This window comes from Anas acuta, chromosome W (genome assembly GCF_963932015.1).
Source record: "Anas acuta chromosome W, bAnaAcu1.1, whole genome shotgun sequence".
NCBI classification, from domain to species: Eukaryota; Metazoa; Chordata; class Aves; order Anseriformes; family Anatidae; genus Anas; species Anas acuta.
In genome coordinates this window covers 18,500,910-18,513,006 of record NC_089016.1, presented here as the reverse complement: position 1 = coordinate 18,513,006, position 12,097 = coordinate 18,500,910, and the positions used below count along the sequence as shown (strand labels likewise).

The 12,097-nt window shown below is 45.6% G+C and overlaps 1 long non-coding RNA gene across 1 annotated transcript; it reads right to left on the bottom strand.

The window, feature by feature from the left end:
* Positions 1–936: 936 nt before the first annotated feature.
* LOC137847155 (uncharacterized) lies at positions 937–7,354 on the bottom strand. The gene is made up of 2 exons (XR_011090817.1): positions 6,637–7,354; positions 937–2,737 (listed from the first exon to the last, which is right to left on the bottom strand). It is a non-coding gene; the product is annotated as an uncharacterized lncRNA (long non-coding RNA).
* Positions 7,355–12,097: the final 4,743 nt, after the last annotated feature.

The following is a 12,097-nucleotide window of genomic DNA, read 5'->3' as shown; positions in this document are numbered from 1 at the left end:
GAATACTAGAGTCAGATATTTTCCATTCCAAGTATAGCCGTGGATGTTTCTGTTGAACCTTCTCTGGGGCTATCTTCAACCCTTTTGCTTCCAAAGTATCCCGAATAAACTTTAAATCAGAATCCTGGAAGCACTGTGACCTACCAAACTGAATGTTAAACATATAATGGAAAGTAAATAGCCTGGGATTTGTGAGAAACACTCCGTAGCCAATAACTTAGGCTCAGGCGAGGATCTCAGTGAAGTAGTAATTTATTCGCGATTGCAATGGCGGGCGCCCCACAGGCAGGAGAGAGCGCATCTACTAGTTCCAAAACACAGTTTATATACCTTTTGATGGCAGGACCCTCCACTGTTTCCCCACCGAGTGGGTAATCCAGGTTCACAATCTATCTGATGCTTCACAAACAATGCATGGCCTTCAGTTGCCGGCCTGTTAAATTTCAAATTTCTTTTGACATTTTTACTGTTTGAAGTGGTAATGTTTCTTCACTTATCTGACTTGACTTGACACCGTGATTTTCACCTAATTGTCCTAAGGAGTCTGGTTGTCTGCATTTCACTAGGTCGCCTGCTAAACTTTCTTATCACTGTAAGCATATCTCAGTACCACATTCCCTCCTTCTAAACAATGTAACTCTGCAAAAACAACATTTCTATTCCCACAATTCCCCCCTTTTCTTTTTTTATAAACTGTTGATTTTTGCAAAACCTTTCTCTAAGGTGCAATTTGATAGACTTCTTCTTCTTTGCTTTCTTTGCTTTCCATCTCCTCATTATCTCCTTATCTGAGTAAGGTGGTAGCTCCATGGTCATTTGTTGCAATAGTGCGGTTTCAGTTAACCACTGTACTAGTCCTCTTACACAGGGGATAATGCAGCAACCAATGGCTGTCAAAACTCCTACAACTACGATCAAGGATGTAAATATGCCTACTTTTTCTGCCAATTCACTGGCAAGGGTGGTAAGCCCTTGCAATGTTCTTGTTACCGAGCCATCTGGGACACTATTGTTGGGTATAAGAGTGCAACAATGGTTGCTCAGTATTAGACACACAAACACACCTACTTCCTCTGCGAGCATCATATCTAATGCTATCCTGTTTTCCCAAGCCATTTTGCTGATGGCATCTAGTTGTTCATCGATTCCTCTCATCGCATCCTTGGTATAATTGATGAATCTCTGCTGATTATAATAGAAATAATTAATCCAATCCACATTTTTATTGATTGTTACCCACCAGAACAGTGACTCAAACCCTGCAGCAATTTGATTTCTGGCTTTATGTTCATCTGGAACTCCTCTAGGTACCCCAATAGAATCTATGTATACTCTATCATCAAATGATATTCCTAAGCCTCTTTTACTTCTGGGTATTTGTGATGTTTCTCTTTCAAATGCCAGGGTGAAGGGTATAGCTAATTGAACAAGTGCACAAGTGCCTTCCCAATTAGATGGTAGGGTGGACCGTAAGATCTTCCCTCCACCGTACCACCAGAGATCTGCCCTGGGGATCTCTAGTCTTGAGCAGTTTCCCGTCAAGTCCTTGGTAGCACAAGGCAAATTCTCCCAGATGCCAGGTAGCACTCACACCCTGCCGTGAGAGGCAAGCTGTATGGTTACCTATAGCTGTAGAGAATGCAGGGGGAACCGTGATATTGTTATCATGCAAGGAACAGCAAAGAGAGACTTACAGGCCTCATTTCCCCAGGCAGTCTTTTCTTGGTACAATGCAATCATATATCGCATCCCTTGGGAGTCTTTGGTCCACCCCCATGGGAAGGGCACTATCTGGGCAATCGGTCATCCTGAGGCACAAGCATAGCAGTAGCTACGGTTGAGACTCTGGACGGTATATTTGACCCATTCTATCCAGGCATTCACATCCCCATACCTTGTTTGAACTGCCACATTTCAGAGGGCCTCCTGTTTTCTCTCCTGTTTTCTCCTTGAGTTTCTCCCTTTCTCTGATGGCAATAGAGGATTGCTTCCATACAGTATTCTCAATCTGGCTGTTGGGTCTCTCTCAGTTATTGGTTCTCTCTGCTCAATTGTCGTTAGGCATTTAAATCTCCACAAGCTAATACCTCACAAACATCAAACGTGACAGAATGTGGTACATAACCCTCTGTCACAGTCACCCATATTTTGATGGGGTATCCCGTTTTTGCTATTATCTGGTCATGCCTTTTGCAAGTTGCCAATTGACCAAGGCCTTCTCTGAGGCCTAGAATCAGTAAAAACAAAATTAGTAATCAATTTTTCCCTGTCATTATTTTTAAACCTTAGGTTTCCAAATAATTATTGATACAAAAAGTAAGATGTACACTACTACTATAACAACCCCCCCTTGGGAGCACTGCAATTCACTATAGGTCTGTTCTTTCTCTCAATCACAAGTCACAGTCGTTAGTTACCTGTGAAAATAAAAGGTTAGTTTACAATTGTAAGCTCTTATCCTGCTCAGAGTCCACTATGAGATTTTTCAATTTCAACTTCCAACAAGTCTTTTGTAGGAACAGCTTCCCAGGTACTAGCGTCAACGGATGCCTTCACTCGAGTATAGTGAGTCCAACCTTTTTCCACAGTTCTTAGGCTGTTTCAGTGGTTAGTAATTGTCCTTCCCATTCAGGCCGGAGTTGACTCTTTCCAGGTCCAAACCAGGACCCGGTTTCCTGGGTGATGGTGGTGAATGGGGAATTCCAAAGGTGGGGTTTGAGCCAACAACCCACAGGTCCTGAGAAATGACAAAGAAGAGGACAACCCCAGAATACAGTTCTTAAGAAAACTCTCTTGTTTTGAATTGTGGTATCTCATCCCTTCTGCCCAGATAGGGCAATCTGAACAGCATCTCATATGGTAAAATTCCTATATCATTTTTTTTTTGGTGCTGTTTAAACCTGTAGGAGTAAGCATTTTACCCAAGGAAGTTGGGTTTCTAACACTAGTTTAGTTAATTGCTTCTTTAATGTCTGATTCATTCGTTCCACCTTCCCAGAAGAGGAGGGGTGCCAGGGGCTGTGAAAATCCCACTCAATCTCTAAGGCCTGCTTTAACCCTTGCAGTAAAGCTTTACGCCCATCCAGTCACGTGGTCAATTAGGACAAACAAGTAACTCAGTAAAGTCTACCTGTATACTTTGGAAAGGTCAAACCCCTGGCTCCCGTCCTCTTCTAGATGGGTTACAGAAGACCTTTTTATTTACCTTTTGACATATGGTACATCCTCTACATATCTGCTTCCCTAAAGTGTATATTCCTACACAGACATACTTTCTTATCACATATTGCTTGCACCTCCCAATGACTCTTCTGATGTAAAACAGTTAATATTTGCCTCATTATCACTTTATTCAGCATTTCTCTCCCATCAGGGAGTACCCATTTTCCTTCAGACTTCATGGCTCCTGATTCCTTAAAAAAAATCTTTCTTTTAAAACTTTTTAGTTCTTTCTTAATTTTCAACATTTCCCTGAATCCTCTCTGCATTTATTCTGTTTTCCTTCAGACATTAGATGCCTTAAATACCTGACTTCTCTTTCTCCATATTGTAATTTATTTTTTTTTTTTAATACTCCCAAGCCAGAAAGTTGAATAGCTTGTTGAATACTTTGAATAGTTGAATACTTTGAATTCAACTTTGAAGTTGAATACTTTTCCCAGAAAGTTGAATAGCTTGTTAGTAGCTTTCTTCACAACTCTTTTCTCCTGTCCTGACAATAGAAAACGATCCACATATTTGTTAACATTAATACCTCCTTGGGAGGTTGTAATTGCTCCAAAATCTTTTTTTTAGAACTTAACCAAATAGATAGGTGGCCCAGTAAACCCTTGGGGGTAAAATTGTCCACCTATATTGTTGCTTCCGCCCCCATTTCAGGGTCTTTCCAGTCAGAGGTGAATATACATGTATGTTTGCTCTCAGGGCCTGAGAGCACTCCATTAATAACACTGTTATTCCAGTCTAACAATTTACTATTTGAATGCCCAATTTAATCATTAAATCCCTTCTCAACAAGTTAGTCCCTGCCTTGGGTACATACAATAATTACCCAGTGATCATTTTATCCCCTGGTCTCAGCTTGGTATCCCCCAAAAGTGGCACTGTTATCCCAGCCCCTTCTGCCCCCATCACTTTTTAGGGTTTCATTAGTTAATTTAATCCCTGATACTTTACAAGTCAGTAATGACCTAGCTGTTCCCCAGTGTATTGGGTTTGATGGCAAGGTTCGGGGGGTGTGAGGGGTGTGGGGGTGGGAAACTGCAGTGGCAGCCCCCGTGAGAAAAACCCAGAAGCCTCCCCGTGGCAGGTAAGGGACAATTTCATCTGGCCCCAAAGGGGCCCACTGCCGCCCAGAGCCAAGCCATGAGCAATACAGTCTGTGCCTCTGTGAGAGCACAGCCACGAAAACAAACAAACAAAGAAACAAACAAAAGCCTGCTGCTCAACAGCAGTTGGGAGAGCGAGAAACCCCCCCGCAGACACCAAAATCAGTGCAGAAGGAGGGGGAGGAGGCGCTCCAGGCGCTGGAGCCGAAGCCCCCCTGTGGCCGCTGGAGAGGCCCCTGGTGGAGCAGGCTGTTCCCCCCTCCCCGATGCTTGGGAAACTGAACAAACACCACAGCAAATATGCAAATATACCAAAACTTCTAGACTGTTACTTAGATAATGCCTACATCCCCTTTCCCTGCTCATTCAACTTCAATCAGCTCTGTTAAATACTACATGCCACACCTTTAACACCTTCAGCAACCCTTTTAACACTTCCTTTATCTTTCTCCAGCCTGTACTTTTCTAATACCAGCACCAAAGGCTCAGTCAGGGTCCAACTTAATTCCATACCTTTTCCCTCCAAGATACTGAAACAACATATCAATATAGTATATTTCATGCCATTTTCCTTCTTTCCTCCTTCTTCCACTCCCGATATTCCTATTCGAAGTGGCCAGCCTGGCCACACTTAAAACATCTTATCAAAGCCTGTCTCTGCTAGGACTCAGGCCACAACACAGGCAGCCTTCTTTGCCTGCCATTCCTTCATCTCTCTTCCTCTCCTTTCCATCCTGGCCCTGACTCCCCCTGAAGATTTTCTTCCTCTTTCTCCAACCCTCTGCCTCACTACCTGCTGCACTGTCAATACCATTAGTTTCGCTCTTTTTTTTTTTTTTTCCTTCTTACCTCCCCTCCGGACACACACCTCCAGGGCCTCCCGCAGGAGGGTCCCCCAGTGACTGTTCACTACATCCCCCCACCCTCTGAAGCATTTTCTGCATATTTTGGCAGGCTTTAATCACACAATGAACTTTCAAGAGCCCTTGGGATACTGGGTCCTCAGGTCTCATCCCCAAGTACTTTCTCATTCTGACCCCAAGTCTCTCATATGATTTCTGTGTTGCACACTATTATTATTCCAGCCAGGATTGGCAAGTGGGTATTTCTGCCCTGCCGGTATTACCCCTGGTCCTGGAGGATGAGCTCTTTCCCATTCTTGTATAGCAGCTCTCCTCCTGATCATTCCCATTTCTTTCCCTGTAAACAACATACTTATAGACATAATTCTCTCCCCCAAGAGTATGAATCAGGTCGTAGGAACGGGTCTAATTGTTCAACTAGGCTGTTGGGGTCCTCGAATAAAGACTTCCTCTCCTTCTTAAAAGTTCTAACCTCTCTGCTGGTAAGGAGGAGGGGGTAGTTCACCTAAGAGGATATACAGTTAGTGTTAGTACTGTTAGTATCAGGGAAGGCAAAATTCTCAATATCTCTTCTACCTTGTTCTAATTCTTGCCAGAGCCTAGAGTACGATCCTTCTTTAGGGACAGTGTTAATTACAGTCCCTGTCTCCCTTCCTGGAGTGACTGCTGCTGCCACCAGTTCAATATTAAGATTATAGGGAACATAACTTGGCTCCTTCTCTAAAAAAGGAATCTTCTTGTTTACACATAGATTTAAAGCCTGAATTTTCATCAGACCCGTATTTTGGCCAAAATACTGCTGTTTCCTTAATTGGTTCTTTTGTCCAGACTGATACGCAATATTTAACCTTTTTTTTTTTTTTTTTTTTTTAAATTATTTTTCTTTTACAATCCCTCTAATTTTGGGATTATGTTTCCAATTTCTTATAATTCTTCAGGAAGAACTATTAGTAGGCACTCCCCCAGGGATATCTCCCTGTCCCCTGGAACTCGTATCTTCCCATTTTTCCTAACCCTCGCCCGTATGTGCTACAGAAATTTCCCTTCTGCAGTGTACCACACACCAACGTACTGAAAAATGGGGGTGTACCGCCAAGCACTTCCCTGTGCCAGCGTTACCGCACACCTATGAGTTTACCAGATTCCCTGGAACTCGTACTTCCCATCTTTCCTGACCCTCGCCAGTATGTGCTACAGAATTTTCCCTTCTGCAGTGTACCACACACCAACGTACTGAAAGATGGGGGTGTACCGCCAAGCACTTCCCCGTGCCAGCGTTACCGCACACCTGAGTTTACCAGATTCCCTGGTGTACTTCCAAGCACTTCCCCGTGCAAGGATTACTGTACACCAGATTCCCCTGGTGTAGTGCCAGCACTTCCCCGTGCAAGGGCTTACCATACACCAGATACCCGACCCCCAAGGCAATACTTAATATTTCTTACCTTGGTCTGTGCACAGAGTTACCGGATCGATTCTTAAAAACCCGGAGTGCCTACCTTCTTCCTTTCCCCACTACTTCACGGATCCTGCCTCTTTAACCAGTCTCGGGCCCTCTGTCAGCTTTCCGCAGAACCGCCACCGTCGATGCACAGGACCGCTGAAATCAGCGGGGCATGCCTTCCTGCTGCTGCGGTGGTGGGGCTCCCCAGTAGGTGACTGGATCCCGGACGAGCCCCCAAATTGTGAGAAACACTCCGTAGCCAATAACTTAGGCTCAGGCGAGGATTTCAGTGAAGTAGTAATTTATTCGCGATTGCAATGGCGGGCGCCCCACAAGCAGGAGAGAGCGCATCTACTAGTTCCAAAACACAGTTTATATACCTTTTGATGGCAGGACCCTCCACTGTTTCCCCACCGAGTGGGTAATCCAGGTTCACAATCTATCTGATGCTTCACAAACAATGCATGGCCTTCAGTTGCCGGCCTGTTAAATTTCAAATTTCTTTTGACATTTTTACTGTTTGAAGTGGTAATGTTTCTTCACTTATCTGACTTGACTTGACACCGTGATTTTCACCTAATTGTCCTAAGGAGTCTGGTTGTCTGCATTTCACTAGGTCGCCTGCTAAACTTTCTTATCACTGTAAGCATATCTCAGTACCACATTCCCTCCTTCTAAACAATGTAACTCTGCAAAAACAACATTTCTATTCCCACAGATTGTAAACCGTAGTCCATAACCGTTTTTCGAGCTTGTTGCAAAAGCTTGCAATCACATGGCTGCCACAACCCGGTGCCTTGCACGGGGTCAATAATAATAGGGCAGGGCAAGGATGTAGCATGCCTATGCCCCTCTATGATGGCGTCACGTATGACGTCGGACCACCTGTCCCTCCTTGGTGCCGACGGTGTTGTAGCGACGGATAAAGAGGGAGTCGGCTCCGGTGGGGCAGACATGAGAGGAAGCTCCTCCGAATCCATAATTTTTAACTTCTCCAATTTCTCTTGTTCCAAGTCTCGAAGTTCTTGGAACAACTCCTCCAGTGCTGCTGCACCTCTCATTGGCGAAGCATCCCAAGTGGATTTATTGCTGCCTGGCAGCGGCACAGATGCTGGCAGCGCAGCTTCATCAAGATTTTCCAGCCCAGGGGGTGGGGAGGGCAACCCTCACTCCCCATCAACACTCTGCTCCAATAGTCCCTTAGTTATTTCTGTCGCTTATTCCTTTATAGAAGAGGTCATACCCCGAACCGGGGTGGGCGCAGTAACCAACGAAAAAGATCATGCCAGCCGCGTTCCTGAGGTCTCAGGTTTTGTACTCGGCAGTCTGTCAGTCCCAGACGGTACTGACAAGGCTTGCACCACCTCCACAGCGAGCTGCTGTTCAGTTTTCATACCGCACAGCACATTAATCACTGTGTGCCACGTCCCACTTACATCTTTATCTAGCTTTCCACTTGAGATGGCTTTATCCCATAAGCAATCTCCTATGTGGCGCCACTCAGCTGGGCTAAACATTAGTGGGATTCCCTTCAGAAAACCCTCCTTCTGATCTTTTTTTTTTTTTTTTTTTTACATTGGAAGATACACCTGTCTTAGAGAGAATACAAGAGAGAAGCTGGATATCTGCTTCCTCTTCCGTGGTTACGTCAGATGAGCCTCAGGGTCGTGATCTCCACCCCTCTGCTATGTGCCAACTCGCCACATGGTGGCGGTCGTCTGCTGTTTTCACTGACGCCTCCGATCTCCCGTAGCAACTCGACTCCGGATGTCCCGCGTCTCACTGCAATACGTAACTTTCCCGCGTCTCACCGCGATTCCTCTGTTCCCGCGTCTCACCGCGATCTCTGTATCAATCCCTGCGTCTCACCGTAATCTCTCTGTTCGGGTCTGTGCTCGGAGTCTCTCAGCGTCTCTCAGGTCTCTCAGCGTCTCTCTGGGTCTCAGCCTGTTTGGGCGCCGTATGTTGCAGGAAGAACGGCCGAAAACATGACAGACACCAGTATGGTCAGATCGTGCTCTCTCCTTTATTACCTGAATAGCCTGACTTTTATAGAAAACTTAACAGGGGCGGATAGCGTCTCACACAAGATTATTGGTCAAAAGCACTCAGACAAACAACTGCAAGAAAACAACCCCACCTGCAAGAAAACATCCCCCTTGTGATTAGCAGTCACGTAGATCCCGTCCTTGAAGCCAGCCCACTGCCCAAAGCTCATCTTTAACACTGTAGCCAATATACTTTATCTCAACCTTGCTCAAGTTTTTGTTTCTACCGCTTGTTTCCTCATTATCTCTAATTCAGAGATGTGTGAAACATTGCGAAGCCACCTGCGAATTCCTTTCCCACATATACAGATATCACTGGAAGTCCTCAAGAAAGCACAATGACCTCTACTGACTTTGCATCATTAGAAACTCACCTGTTACAGCCCCTGAGGTTGCTCACTTCACAAGGGAGCCATGAGCTGGCCAGAAGCCCTGCACCAGCACCTATGTCTACCATCAGTGCCTAGAAGTGTTTGGTTCCCCCATGTATCGCGGGGCTCCATTGACATCAACCCCACTGCAGAGATTTGTGATGACTGAACTAGTGGCAAAAGTGATCCAAGAGGAGGGAAAAAAAAAAATAAAAAATATATATATATAACTTAAATCCACCCTTCTGCATCCTCCCAATCTGACCACAGGCACAAGCATCCCATGAGCTCCACACTGCTTCCTTTAATTTGAAAAACAATCTTTTCATAAATGACAATGAAAGAGAAAAATTCACAGAATCACAGAATCACAAAATCACAGAATTTCTAGGTTGGAAGAGTTAGTGATATTGTTACATTATTAGTGAATTTTGTTACATTATTAGTGAATATTGTTACATTATTAGTGATTAGTGAAATTGTTACAACGAATGTCTATGTTAGCTTCCTTGACAAAAGTGCATTGCAAGGTATTGAGGGGTACATATCATAGAGACTGGGAAGAAGAATTTTTGTATTAAGTAAAAGAATTTACTAGATTTTCCAGAAAAGGGGGGAATGATATTGTATAAACCCACTGTAGGATAGACTAAATCTTGTAGTTAAAATGTAATGAGAACAATATATACGACATCTTGTTCTGTCGACCTTCTGTTATGTTGAAGCATCCTGTTAATTGAAACATCCCGTTATCTGTCGACCTTCGGTTATGCTAAAACTTGAGCTAACTCAGCCAACTTGGCATTCCTGCGGCTTAGAAGATAACCGATTCATCCAACTCAGCATTTTCTAGCAAAAGGTGAAAAGTACACCATGAGGAAGACCTACAGTCTTCCTCCCAAAGACCACTGCCCACGTCCCGAAGACCCCTGCCTACAATTCTTGGGAGGCTTCACGCAAGCACAAAGGACTGATAAGCTACTTAGCACACGAAGCGAGAGTAGGCGGGTTTAGGTAATGAATATGTATAGGCATTAATTGAATATTCATTGTTTTACTGTATAAATATGAGATAGCTTGTCACTTTGAACATGCATGTTAGGCGGAAGGATCCCCCGTGCATCTAGCGCTGACAATAAAGTATACTTCGTCACTACGAAATTTTGGCTTCGTTCTTTGAATCATTAGGTAGGGAGGGGAGTTGCCCGTGATGCCTAACTGGGACTCGCTTCCAACCCTCCTCATCTTTTTGGTCCCCTTCCTCTGCCCGACAGTGACAGGGCAGGGGCTCCACCACACTCTGGGGGGCATCGCCCCGGCACCCTTCTCTCTGGTACACCAGGGAGTTACTCCAGTAGTCAATCTCCTGCTCACAGTCCCTGATGCTCCTTAGTCTCTTCCTTAAGCTCAGCCACCATGGTGAGCAGAGCTTCCACCTGAGAACAGGTGGTCTCCCTGCTGCCCTCCTCCCCGGCAGCGGCAGGCTCAGGCGCTCCCTGCAGCCAGAGGCCTGAACAGCCACATGTCTGGTCAGACCCTCTGTCTGGGTCGCCATGGTCTTTCTGGAGTGAGCTCTCTGCTTAGTGGACACCATGGTAGGTGGGTGATCTCACAGACTGCCTCTGTTGGTGCAGAGGTCCTGCATCCTGCCACACCAGCTGCATACCAGTGCGCACATGCTGGTTACCCCTCCCTGCTTGTGGTGGGCAGCGACATGTAGCCACCCTCCCAGAGTCTTTTTCTAGACAGTGGGCATGGGCGCAGTCGCTGTTGCCCTGGCAACACCCACTCCCTGTCAGCCTCTCTTGTAAGAGCTGGCAGGTGCTGCCTGGTTGCGCTGCTGTCCTGGACCACCCCTGGTGGAGCAAGGGCCCGAGATCCCCCTGTAACTCATGATTGGGCGCTGTGGCTGCAGCTGCACTGGCTCCGAAGCGGCTGACCTCGACTACTGAGGGCTAGTTCTGGCTTTCAGCCATTTAAATCTTCTGCCATTGCCTTGATGGAAAGGTTGAATGTGGTACTTAGGGACATGGTTTAGTGGGTAAAATTGGTGGTAGGGGGATGATTGAACCAGATGATCTTGAAGGTCTTTTATTACCTTTATGATTCCATGATTCTATGATAGCCCAGCTGAAGTGCCTCTACAACAATGTGCACAACATGGGAAACAAGCAGGAGGAGTTGGAAACCATGGTGGAATCAGAAAAATATAACCTGACTGCTACCATGGTGGTGGGATGAATCACAGAACTAGAGCACTGGAATAGAGGGCTACAAGCTTGTGGTTGGGGTCTACTACAGGCTGCCTGATCAAGGGGAGACTGTTGATGAGGCCTTCTTGCTTCAACTAACAGAATCATCGCACTTTCATGCACTCATCCTGATGGGGGACTTCAACAACCTGGAAGTTTGCTGGGAAAGCTACAGAGCAGGCTGTAAGCAATCCAGGAGACTCCTAGCCTGTGTTGAGAATAACATCCTGGTCCAGGTATTAAACTAGTCAGAGGAGAAGCATTACTGGACCTGGTGCTCACCAATGCAGACAAATTCATTAAAGAGTTTAAGATTGGAGGCAGGCTGGGCTGCAGTGACCACACCCTGATTGAGTTTGTGATCTCAAGGAGTATGGGCCTGACAAAATGCAAAGTCAGGACCCTGAACTCCCAAAGAGCGAACTTCAAGCTGTTTAAAGACCTAGTGGATGAGGTCCCATGGAACACTGTCCTTAGGAACATAGGAGCTGAACAGAGCTGGCAATTCTTTAAGGCAACTCTTTTTAATGCTTTTCTTAGAGCACAAGATCTCTCCAACCCCCTGTGTAAGAAAGCGGGCAGGGAGGGCAGAAATCCAGGATGGCTGAATAAGGACCTGTAGGTCAAACTGAGGTGCAGAAAGGAAATGGACAGGCAGTGAAAGCAGAGACACATGGCTGTAGGGGTGGCTTCTGTGAGAAGAATCCAGAAGCTGCTCCATGTTAGATAAGGGCCCTGCCACTGGCCAGAGCCGGGCCAATAAGTGATGTTATTTGCACCTCTGTGAGAGC